Source organism: Saimiri boliviensis, chromosome 4 (genome assembly GCF_048565385.1).
Source record: "Saimiri boliviensis isolate mSaiBol1 chromosome 4, mSaiBol1.pri, whole genome shotgun sequence".
Lineage (NCBI taxonomy): Eukaryota > Metazoa > Chordata > Mammalia > Primates > Cebidae > Saimiri > Saimiri boliviensis.
The window spans coordinates 166,185,291-166,196,244 of NC_133452.1; the positions used below are offsets into that span (position 1 = coordinate 166,185,291).

The 10,954-nt window shown below is 38.1% G+C and overlaps 1 pseudogene; it reads left to right on the top strand.

Moving 5' to 3' along the window:
• Window positions 1-1,439: 1,439 nt before the first annotated feature.
• Window positions 1,440-10,676, top strand: LOC141584212 (protein unc-13 homolog C-like; annotated as a pseudogene).
• The last annotated feature ends 278 nt before the right edge of the window (window positions 10,677-10,954 follow it).

The window sequence follows — 10,954 nt, forward strand, 5'->3', positions numbered from 1 at the left end:
CTGGCCAGTTTCATCTTTTGATTATCCAGGTCTGTAAAACAATCACATGAGTTTATAACTGGGAAACAAGGTGACCACACTTCATTGTCTGTGTGAACAGATACACAGTGACCAATCACCTATTTGAAAGAAGAGATTGGTCACTGATGATATGTATATGCAATCCACAGAGCCATGAGCAGTCTACAGAATTAGCCTGTGAAGTTTGTCCTTTAATATAGCAAAATAACTGAAATGTGAACTGGTTAGAGGGATACTAATGTTGCTTAAACTGTGGAAGCAACTGTTAATCACTAAGAGCCCTGTTGTTTCTACCCATAACTGTCAGAAAAGTTATGTTCCTAATTGTACCTTTTTAGGATTGTACTGCCTTACAAAGCCAGTTCAAGACTATGTTTGACCTAATTGAAGAGTAAATTTCACATTTTGTCTTAGAAAAGGAAATAATTTGAGAGTCTAGTAAATGTTTTACCCCGGGAGGTTTCAGAACAGTGTTCAGGCACTGCTGCGTATGTCAGCAAGATTTCTAAATCCTCCTCCCCTGATGTCAATACAACCCCCAATATCTTACTGTAAAAACACCACACAGGTAGGGTGTATAAATGGAAGACCACAGACAAGCAATTTGAGAAAGGAAAACCTTACATTCTATACATTTAAAGAGTCCCTTTTTAAAGGTTTTAGGCACATTTCTTTAGATGTTACTTGTTTTAAAATAGAAGAGTCTTTCTCCACAACGAAGGGCAGCAAACTGAAACTCACCTATTGTGTGTCTTAGAATGTCACGGCCAGGTGCGGCACTTTGGATATCACAATCCAGGTTCATACTGTATTAGTTACCTGTGCTGCTAGAAAATTACTCATTTCTTAAAGTTTCATTGTGCTCACATTAAAGCTTTGGTTCAAAGCTCTATTCTCAGCCTGGCATGGCAGCTCATGCCTGTAATTCCAGCAGTTTGGGAGGCCCAGGCATGGTGGTGCACATTTCTAATCCCAGGTACTTGGGAGGTTGAGGTGAGAGAACCACCTGAGCCCTAAGGTCGAGGCTGGCGTGAGCGATGACCGCATCACTGCACTCCAGCCTGGGCAACAGAGCAAGACGCTGTCTCAAAAAAAAAAACAAACAAACAAAAAAAAAAAAACAAAAAACACACACACAAAAAAACCCACCTCTCTCCCAACAGCAGGCTATAATTGTGCCTTCAGTAGTACAAAGTGTAAATGAGAAAGGTGCGACGTCCTTTCATGTACAGTTTTCCTCTTTCTCCTGGTGGTAGTCTCCCTGGTGTGGGGGAAGAAGGAAAGAAAAAAGATGACTCCATTTGTACTGCAGTGGTGAGGGCTCATTATATAGTTTGTTAGTGGGAAGAGCTGTTGCTGTTTTAATTCTTATGTCCAAAGTGACCACTTTCTTTCTATCTTCCAGTCCTTTTATCATCATGTGGCTGTGGCAAGGAGAGAGACCCCTCTGGGGAAATGGCTCCTCTCAGCAGGTTCTCTTGAAAGGTTCTGGCCCAAATCTTGATTCTCTCAAGATAGAAACTGAAAGTCTTTGAGCATCTTTCATTCTGGGCTTATCAGCATTACCCTTCATTTTAATGAAAATAACATCCTATTAATCTCATGCATTGCAAATGAGATTGCAAAAGTTACAATCTCTATGGGTAGAAATTAAAATTTCACATAACTCTGACACAAATATTATGCTTTTAAAAACTATACCATAGACAAACTTGTAACATGATAATAATTCCTTATAGTTTATAATAGCAAGGAATTGAAAACGATGGAAATATGGTTACATTATATATTCATACAATGGATTAAAGGTCAAATAACATTTTATTTTCCAAGCATGCTGTCACTGAACATTTACTTCGTAGTTAGTCCTGTGATATTCCAGGCCACATAAAACAAAGTGGCAGCTCTATCTACATTGAACTGCAATGACTTCCATGATATATTTGTAGGCAAATAGCAGAGCATGGTTCAGTTTGGGAAAATTTCTGTATATTCATAAATGATATGTTAATGTGTATATAGTAAGAGGTGGGTGTTACCTCATTTTACAAATAAGAAAATAGATGGTTAAGAAGCTTAAGAAAATAGGACCATAGAATCAGTGGTGGCACACTGTGATTTGAATTTATCAGAACCCAAATCGCAAGCCCTTTCCAATACAATACATTTAACCCCTGACTAATCTTATCCAGGATAGAGTTGAAGTTTTAAAATGCTATTGGTAGACCTTGCAAACATATTACAATTTATTTGTGAGTTTCATGAAGGCAGGTACCATACAAAGCTACCTTTCTGTTCCCAGTGATCTGGTACGGCACACTGTAGAAAAGTTTTTAAAGTAATAAAAAGCAATGCTGCATTTTTGTGCACAAGCAATCATATAACTTAATTGGTGAATAAATCAACCACTAGTTCTTTGAACCATCACAAGAGTAACAGAGTGTCTTATGATTTCTGCAGGCCAAATGAAATTTTAGTTTAATGGGCTAAGTATTACATTCAAGCCTCAAACTTGCATAAGAAACTTGAGTATTTATCATCACCTATTCTGTTAATGGAAAAAACTATTCATTGCCAATAATAAATTTTAAGTCTTATACATAGCATGAAATTGTCCATTACTAATTCATCTGAAAGTTCAGGCAAGTAAACTTCTGCTTATTTTCAGGTCATTCCTACAAGGATACAGTGGGTCAGATATCTCTTCATGTGACATCACTGCCACCCCAGGAACAGGCGATCATAAAATCATTGTAAAAGGTATACTTCAGGTCTAGATAAATTAAACAGCCTACTAAATTTCTGCAGGAATACTGATATCAGCTATGTAACTTTTCTTGCCTTTTTAAAAATATGCATAATTATTTTAGGGCATGCTTAAAATTGCCTAATGAAACCCAAACTTTTGGTTTGAAATAGAAAAATATCAATGGCACTGATGTTTAGCCTGCATTATTCAAAATATATAAATACACTGATTAAATTTCCATACTTACTCTGTCTGACATTTTGTAGTTGTTACTGTGATACTCATTGAACAATCATACTTTACATATTAAGTCAGAATGTTCTTACAGTTCACACAATACATATTTTTTTCCATGTGATTGCTAACAACTGGCCTAGAGTTTTGTTTTGTTTTTTAAATAATGAGTGGCTCACTTTGTTGGTTTTATATATAAAAACAGCCTCAGATCTCAACCAAACAGACCTAAAAGGCATCTAAAGAACTCTCCACCCCAAATCCATAGAATATACATTCTTCTCAGCACCACATTGCACTTACTCTAAAATTGACCACATAATTGGAAGTAAATCACTCCTCAGCAGGTGCAAAAGAACAGAAATCCTAACAACCAGTCTCTCAGACCACAGTGCAATCAAATTAGAACTCAGGATTAAGAAACTCACTCAAAATGATACAACTACATGGAAACTGAACAAACTGCTCCAGAATGACTACTGGAAAAATAATGAAATGAAGGCAGAAATAAAGATGTTCTTCAAAACCCATGAGAATGAAGACACAACATATGAGAATATCTGACACACATTTGAAGCAGAGTCTAGAGAGAAATTTATAGCAATAAATGCCCACATGAGAAGCAAGGAAAGATCTAAAGTCGACACCCTATCATCGAAATTAAAAGAGCTAGGAGGAGCAAGAGCAAAGAAAATCAAAAGCTACCAGAAGACAAGAAATAACCAAGATCAGAGCAGAACTGAAGGAGATAGAGACACAAAGACACTTCAAAAAATCAATAAATCCATGAGTGAGTTTTTGAAAACATCAACAAAATAGATAGACCATAAGCTAGGCTAATAAAAAAGAAAAGAGAAAAATTGAATCAATGCAATATAAAATGATAAAGGGGATATCACTACATATGCCACAGAAATACAAACTACCATCAGAGATTACTACAAACAACTCTATGCATGCAAACCAGTAAGTCTAGAAGAAATGGATAAATTCCTAGACACTTATACCCTCCCAAAACTGTACCAAGAAGAAGTTAAATCCCTGAATAGACCAATAACAAAGTCTGAAGTTGAGGCAGCAATTAATAGCCTACTACCCAAAAAAAGTCCAGGTCCAGATGGGTTCACAGCCAAATTCTACCAGACTTACAAAGAGGAGCTGGTATCTTTTCTTCCGAAACTATTCCAAGCAATACAAAAAGAGGGAATTCTTTCTAACTCATTTTATGAGACCAATATCATCCTAATACCAAAAACTGGCAGACATACAACTAGAAAAGAAAATTTCAAGCCAATATCCATAATGAACATCCATGCAAAAATCTTCAATAAAATAGGACCTGCAAACCAAATGCAACAGCACGTCAAAAAGCTTATCCATCACGATCAAGTAGGCTTCATCCCAGGGATTCAAGCTTGGTTCAACATATGCAAATCTATAAATGTAATCCATCAGATAAACAGAACCAAAGACAAAAACCACATCATTATCTCAATAGATGCACAACAGGCCTTTGACGAAGTTCAGCAGCACTCTATGGTAAAACTCCCAATAAACTAGGAATCAATGGAACATATCTCAAAATAACAAAAGCTGTTTACAACAAACCCAGTCAGTATCATACTGAATGGACAGAAACTGAAAGCATTCCGTTCAGAAACTGGCACTAGACAACAGTGCCCTCTTTCACTATTTTTATGTGAGATAGGATTGTAAGTTCTGGCCAGAGCAATCATGCAAGAAAAAGTAATAAAGGGTGTTCAATGAGGAAAAGAGGAACTCAAATTGTCTCTATTTGCAGATGACATGATTTTACATTTAGAAGACCCCATCATCTCAGCCCAAAATCTCCTTAAACAACTTTAGCAAAGTCTCAGGATACACAATGTGCAAAAATCATAAGCATTCCTATATACCAATAACAAACAAATAGAAGGCCAAATTACGAGCATTCACAATTATTATGACCATTCACAATTATTACAAAGAGAAAAAAATATCTAGGAATACAACTAGCAAAACACAAGAAAGACATCTTCAAGGAGAACTACAAACCACTGCTCAAGAAAATGAGAGGACACAGATGGAAAAACATTCAATGCTCATGGTTGGGAAGAATCAATACAGTAAAACTGGTCATATTACCCAAAGTAATTTGTAATTTCTATTCTATCCCCATCAAGCTACCAGTGAACTTCTTCACAGAACTGGAGGAGGTGGGGGGGGTGGGGGGAAACAACCTTAAACTTCATCTGGAACCAAAAAGGAACTTGCATAGCCAAGACAATCATAAGGGTGGGTGGGTGGGGGGGGGGGGCGGGAAATGCTGGAGGCATCACGATAACTGACTTCAAACTATACTACAAGGCTACAGTAATCAGAACAGCATGGTACTGGTACCCACACAGATATATAGACACATGGAACAGAACAGAGTCCGTGGAAGTAATGCCACACATCTACAACCATCTGATTTTTGACAAACCTGACAAAAACAAGCAATGGGGAAAGGATTCCCTGTTTAATAACGTGTTGGGGAAACTGGCTGTTTTCTGAAATTAGACCCCTTCCTTACACCTTACACAAAAATTAACTCCAGACATATTAAAGATTTAAACATAAGACCTAACACCATAAAAACCCTAGAAGAAAACCTAGGCAATACCATTCAGGACATAGGCATAGGCAAGGACTTCATGAATAAAACACCAAAAGCAGTGGTAACAAAAGCCAAATAGACATAGAGGATCTAATTAATCTTAAGAGCTTCTGCACAGCAAAAGAAACACTCATGAGAATAAACTGGCAACCAACAGAATGGGAAAAATTTTTTGCAAGCTACTCATCTGACAATGGGCTAATATCCAGAATGTGCAAAAAACTACAAATTTACAAGAAAAAAATCCCATCAAAAAATGGGTGAAGGATATGCACATTTTTCAAAAGAAGACGTTTATGTGGCCAAAAAACATTAAACAATGCTCATGATAACCGGTCATTAGAGAAATGCAAATCAAAACCACATTGAGATACCATCTCACACCAGTTAGGATGGCGATCATTAAAAAATCTGGAGACAACAGATGCTGGAGCGAATGTGGAGAAATAGGAACATTTTTACATTGTTGATGGGAATGTAAATTAGTGCAACCATTGTGAAGACAGTGTGGCGATTCCTTAAGGATCTGGAAACAGAAATAGCATTTAACCCAGAAATCTCATTAATGGGTATATACCCAAAGGATTATAAATCGTTTTACTATAAAGACACATGCACGCATATGTTCACTGCATCACTGTTTATAATAGCAGAGACTCAGAAGCAACCCAAATGCCTGTCAATGATATACTGGATAAAGAAAATGTGGCACATATACACCATGGAATACTATGCAGCCATAAAAAATGAAGACTTAATGACCTTTACAGCAACATGGATGAAACTGAAAACCATCATTCTCGGCAAACTGACACAAGAACAGAAAACCAAACAATGCATGTTCTTACTTATAAGTGGGTGTTGAACAAAGAGAACACATGGACACAGGGAGGGACCATCACATACTGGGCTGATGAGGGCTGGGAGGCAAGGGGAGGAATAGCAGTGAATGGGGAGTTTGGGGAGGAATAACATTAGGAAAAATACCTCATGTAAGTGACAGGGGGATGGATGCAGGAAACCACCATGGCATGTGTATACCTACGTAACAATCCTGCAAGATCTTCACATGTACCCCAGAACTTAAAAGTATAAGTTTAAAAAATTCACTCTGTTTCCACACATTTGTTTGCAAAATGTGATCTTTCCTTTCCTTTTATAGTGATTGCTATTAATGACCTAAACTGGCAGACCACAGCAATGCTCTGCCCCTTTGTGGATTTTTGCATATTGGGACCCAATCTTGGAGACAAGACGAGAAAACAAGGCATAAAAAGAAAAAGCAACAGATGATCACCAAAATACAATAAAACATTTCAGTTTTAAGTCATAAACCCACCTTATTCCACCAGGCAACAGTTACTGTACCGCTGGACTTATTGAGATATTCAGAATGGGAAAGGCTAAGGAAAATGGAGAAGGCTGTGGTTTCAGTTCCCTTCCATTTATTCAATATCTGTTCAGTGCCTACCACATATAGCCAATGTTATAGTCATTAGGTGTATGTATCACAGGAGATATCTGAACGGATCTTTTGCAGTGCACTCACACACGTTACTTTCTACCGATGAGGAATGTACAATAAAGTCACAAAAGTCTGTCATATGTTATTAAATACCACATGCAGAACTATGTGGTAAGTACATCTGCTTTGCCCGGATGGTCAGGGAATCCTCGCTGAGCATGTGCCATTAAACGGAAACTTGTAAAAATAAAAAGTCAGCCAAGCATGGAAGAGCAGAACATTTCAGATGAAGTGAAATAGCTAGCACAAAAACTCTAAGGCAACAGCAAGCCTGCCATATGAGAGAAGCATCACATCATAGATAAAGGAGTGACATCCAGTTACTTTGGGCAGGAGGTCAAGGTACTGATACCCTGTCACACAGGGCTTTGCAGTTCTAAATTTAATAGGTGGTCCACTGAAAGGTTTTCTAACAAAGAGATGAACAACATGATTTACATCTTTATGTTTTTGTTGTGTACAAAAATAATTATACTGCAGTACGACAAAATAATTATTTTTGCAGTATGTGCAAAAATAATTATACTGCAGTATGTAAAGATCAGTTAGAAGGCTACTGCAATAGTCCAGGCCAGGCGTCCTGAAACTATGGCTCGCGGGCCGCATGCGGCCCCCTGAGGCCATTTATCCGGCCCCCTCCGCACTTCAGGAAGGGGCACCTCTTTCAGTGGTGGTCAGTGAGAGGAGCACAGTATGTGGCGGCCCTCCAGCGGTCTGAGGGACAGTGAACTGGCCCCCTGTGTAAAAAGTTTGGGGACGCCTGGTCCAGGCAATGGTCCAGATAGTAGTGGGGAGAAAGATGTGGAAGATTCTGTATAATGTGTTGAAAGTAGATTCTTGCCACAGGATGGAGGTAGAACATGAAAGAGTAATTCCCAAGAATGCTCAATTTAGAGTAATTCAAAATGAGCTTACTTACAAAGGAATTTACAAAGTGGTAACTGCAGGGAAATTTAAGTAATAATGGGACCTGGGGCTAACAGTAACCAGGCCATTAGCACTCTTAGGCCTGAAAAGAAGAGAGGAAGGGTCATTAGTCAAACTGGAAAGTGAAAACTTGATGTATACTCAGCCCTCAGCCACCTTGAAAGCAGCAGTGATATTCCATGGAGGAAAGCAGCCTCACAGGCAAAGAGCAGGGAAATAAAGACCCTGATCTCACTGCTGACGTTGATGGGGTTCCCTTTTGCCCAAAATCTACTGGAAGATGAAACCCTACTGAGACAGTCCCAACAGATGAGTTTTCTATTGCAAACTGCAAAAAGCGGGGTTGATCCACAGGGGCAAATGGGAGACACCAGGCACTGAATAAGGTCAAGGAACAACCCTCCGTTTGGCATGTGTAGTTGGGAAGATCATAATTTACCAAGATGGAAGGAAAAATAACAGTGTTTCAAATCTATTAATTTGGAGATGCCTGTCACTCTCTAGAGATGTCATTTAATTCTATAAATAATCTGGCCTAGGAAAAAGTCCCAAGGATTTACACACCAGAACAGTCCCTTACAGGTTAGGATGTGTGTTCGTGCTTTCCCACAGTCCTTTCAGCACTCTGCTCTGAGAAATTCACTCTCGTATTATGAAAACCGCAGCATCCTACACTATCAATCCAAAGGGTCCTAATAGATCACATTGCCTGCTAATCAATCAGCTTACAACATTTCATTATCTACTTCTCCAACCTACACAAAAACCTTGACCCAACTAAAGTTTCTTCTTAAATATAACATGGTGATCTACTTAAAGGCAGCATTTTTAATTCAGGAGATCTGGTTCCTACCATATTTTGCTCTTCTACTCTTATCCCCTAGGCTTCCGTTTTCTTTCACACTATTTCAGATTTTCTCTAAAGTACAGAATTTAGTTACCAGTGTTGCCTGGAAATGAAAGTTTGACTCTGCAAAATGTGTCATCAGAAAAGAAATCACCTGTAAAAGGAAGGAATCTGAAAGCTGGTACAGCTGAGAAATAGATGTACATTCATTAGAAAGTCAAGAATATGAGAATGAACAAAAATAAGGGGTGGTGGAAGACTCTGTCTACCTTGCTGGCACTGGGCCTTCTTTATTATCTTCAGCTCTACACTGACAAGCTGTCTTGGGTGGTAGTTAGGCCGCACACTTGACAGCTCTGACTGTTGGCAAAGGAAACAACTGACATTGAATTACCAGGCTCTGCTGGCACTGATTTACTCTGGAGATTTGTATCCAAGGTAGCATCTTGTGAATAGTGCTTGGTGGGCTATGTAGTGTATTTTTCTGAGAAAAGGCACCTAGATACTAATAGCTTCTCCAGGATTTGGAGGCAAAGTCATAGTAGTAACTGATATTGAAATGGCATAGAAATTCTATCAAGAGGAACCCATTACCCTCGCCTAGAACCCATGACCCCTGCCCAACTCCATTGAACCTGCAATTAGGAGACCCTGCCTCTAGTGATTAAGTGCAACATAGCATCTTAATTTCCTTTTTTTTTTTTTTTTTTTTTGCATAGGGAAAATTCATTTTAAAATTAGCCTTCTAAGTCAAATTTAAGGGGTTAAAATACACTGATATTCTACTTGCCAACATAATAATCAGATCCAATGTTTACAATCCTCAGTATTTTAGAACCATATTGATGCCTAGAGGAAGTAAAGTTTTTGGTCACAATTTGCATTTTTAATCCACACAGCATTCTGGGAAACGAAAAGCGACCAGGGGCTCCTGAACTTCATCTATCAGTTAAGTATTACTGCTTTGGCAGAGAAGATCAAATTATCAGAATGATGGTCATTCAGCTACAGAACATAGCAGAAAACGGAAGCTATGGGGCAGAGTATACTCTTCTGGAAAAATCTCTCTATGGATGAAACTGGTTTGACTATCCTTAGAATACTCTAAGGACCAGTGATGATGTGTCTAAAAAATTTGTGAGACATGAATATGAAACAAGATCTACTGAAGAGAGTGATTGAAACAAACACTGCAAGCTAAATGCATAACTAGAATTGTTTGACTACAGCATGCATGTGCAAATAGAGGGCAATGTTTATTTCACCACATTTCAGTGTTTGCCAGTACTTACGTACAACGTCCACAAGTTCTGTGAAAAACCTTCTAAACTTTTATACCAATTCTGGTCTTTGGGAAATAAATGTTCCATGAAGTGCTAAAATTATGATATAAAGTAAAATATGAAGAACACCTTTTAAAATGTTTCTTTCATATCTTTACCAATTTCACATTGATTTTAAAAACTAGTCTTTCGAGTTTTCCCATTCGTTGTCTTTGTTAAATTAGTTTGTTGTCCACAGATTAGAAAACATTTGCTACTCAATTTCCAATTATTTACATCATAGATATCTTACAAATACCTCTCCTCTGGAGAGGCAGTCACATCTAGAAACCATTTGTAATTTTATAGTTGCAGATATATTGTAATTTTTGCATACAAATTAAAATAGAAAAGGTGGGAAATATTTTCTGCTGACCAGTTTTCAACCTTTCTGAAACATCGCTGTGAAGAAATGCTATTAAAGCATTTTGAATATAAAACAGTTTATTAATATTTGCATTTTCTGTATTTTTATTGAGAGAATGTATTAACTTCTCTTCCCGGGTCCAAAAGGGGCATGGTTTCAAAGACAAGAACTTCCCAGTGACATGCCTGACCTGCCTTCTTTTACATCTCCATCCTGGAGCGCAGAGTTCTCTGTCTAACGTTCACGGGCACAGGAAAGGCAGACTGCCCAAGTAAGCTCCCTTTGTTTAGAAAGCCCACGAAA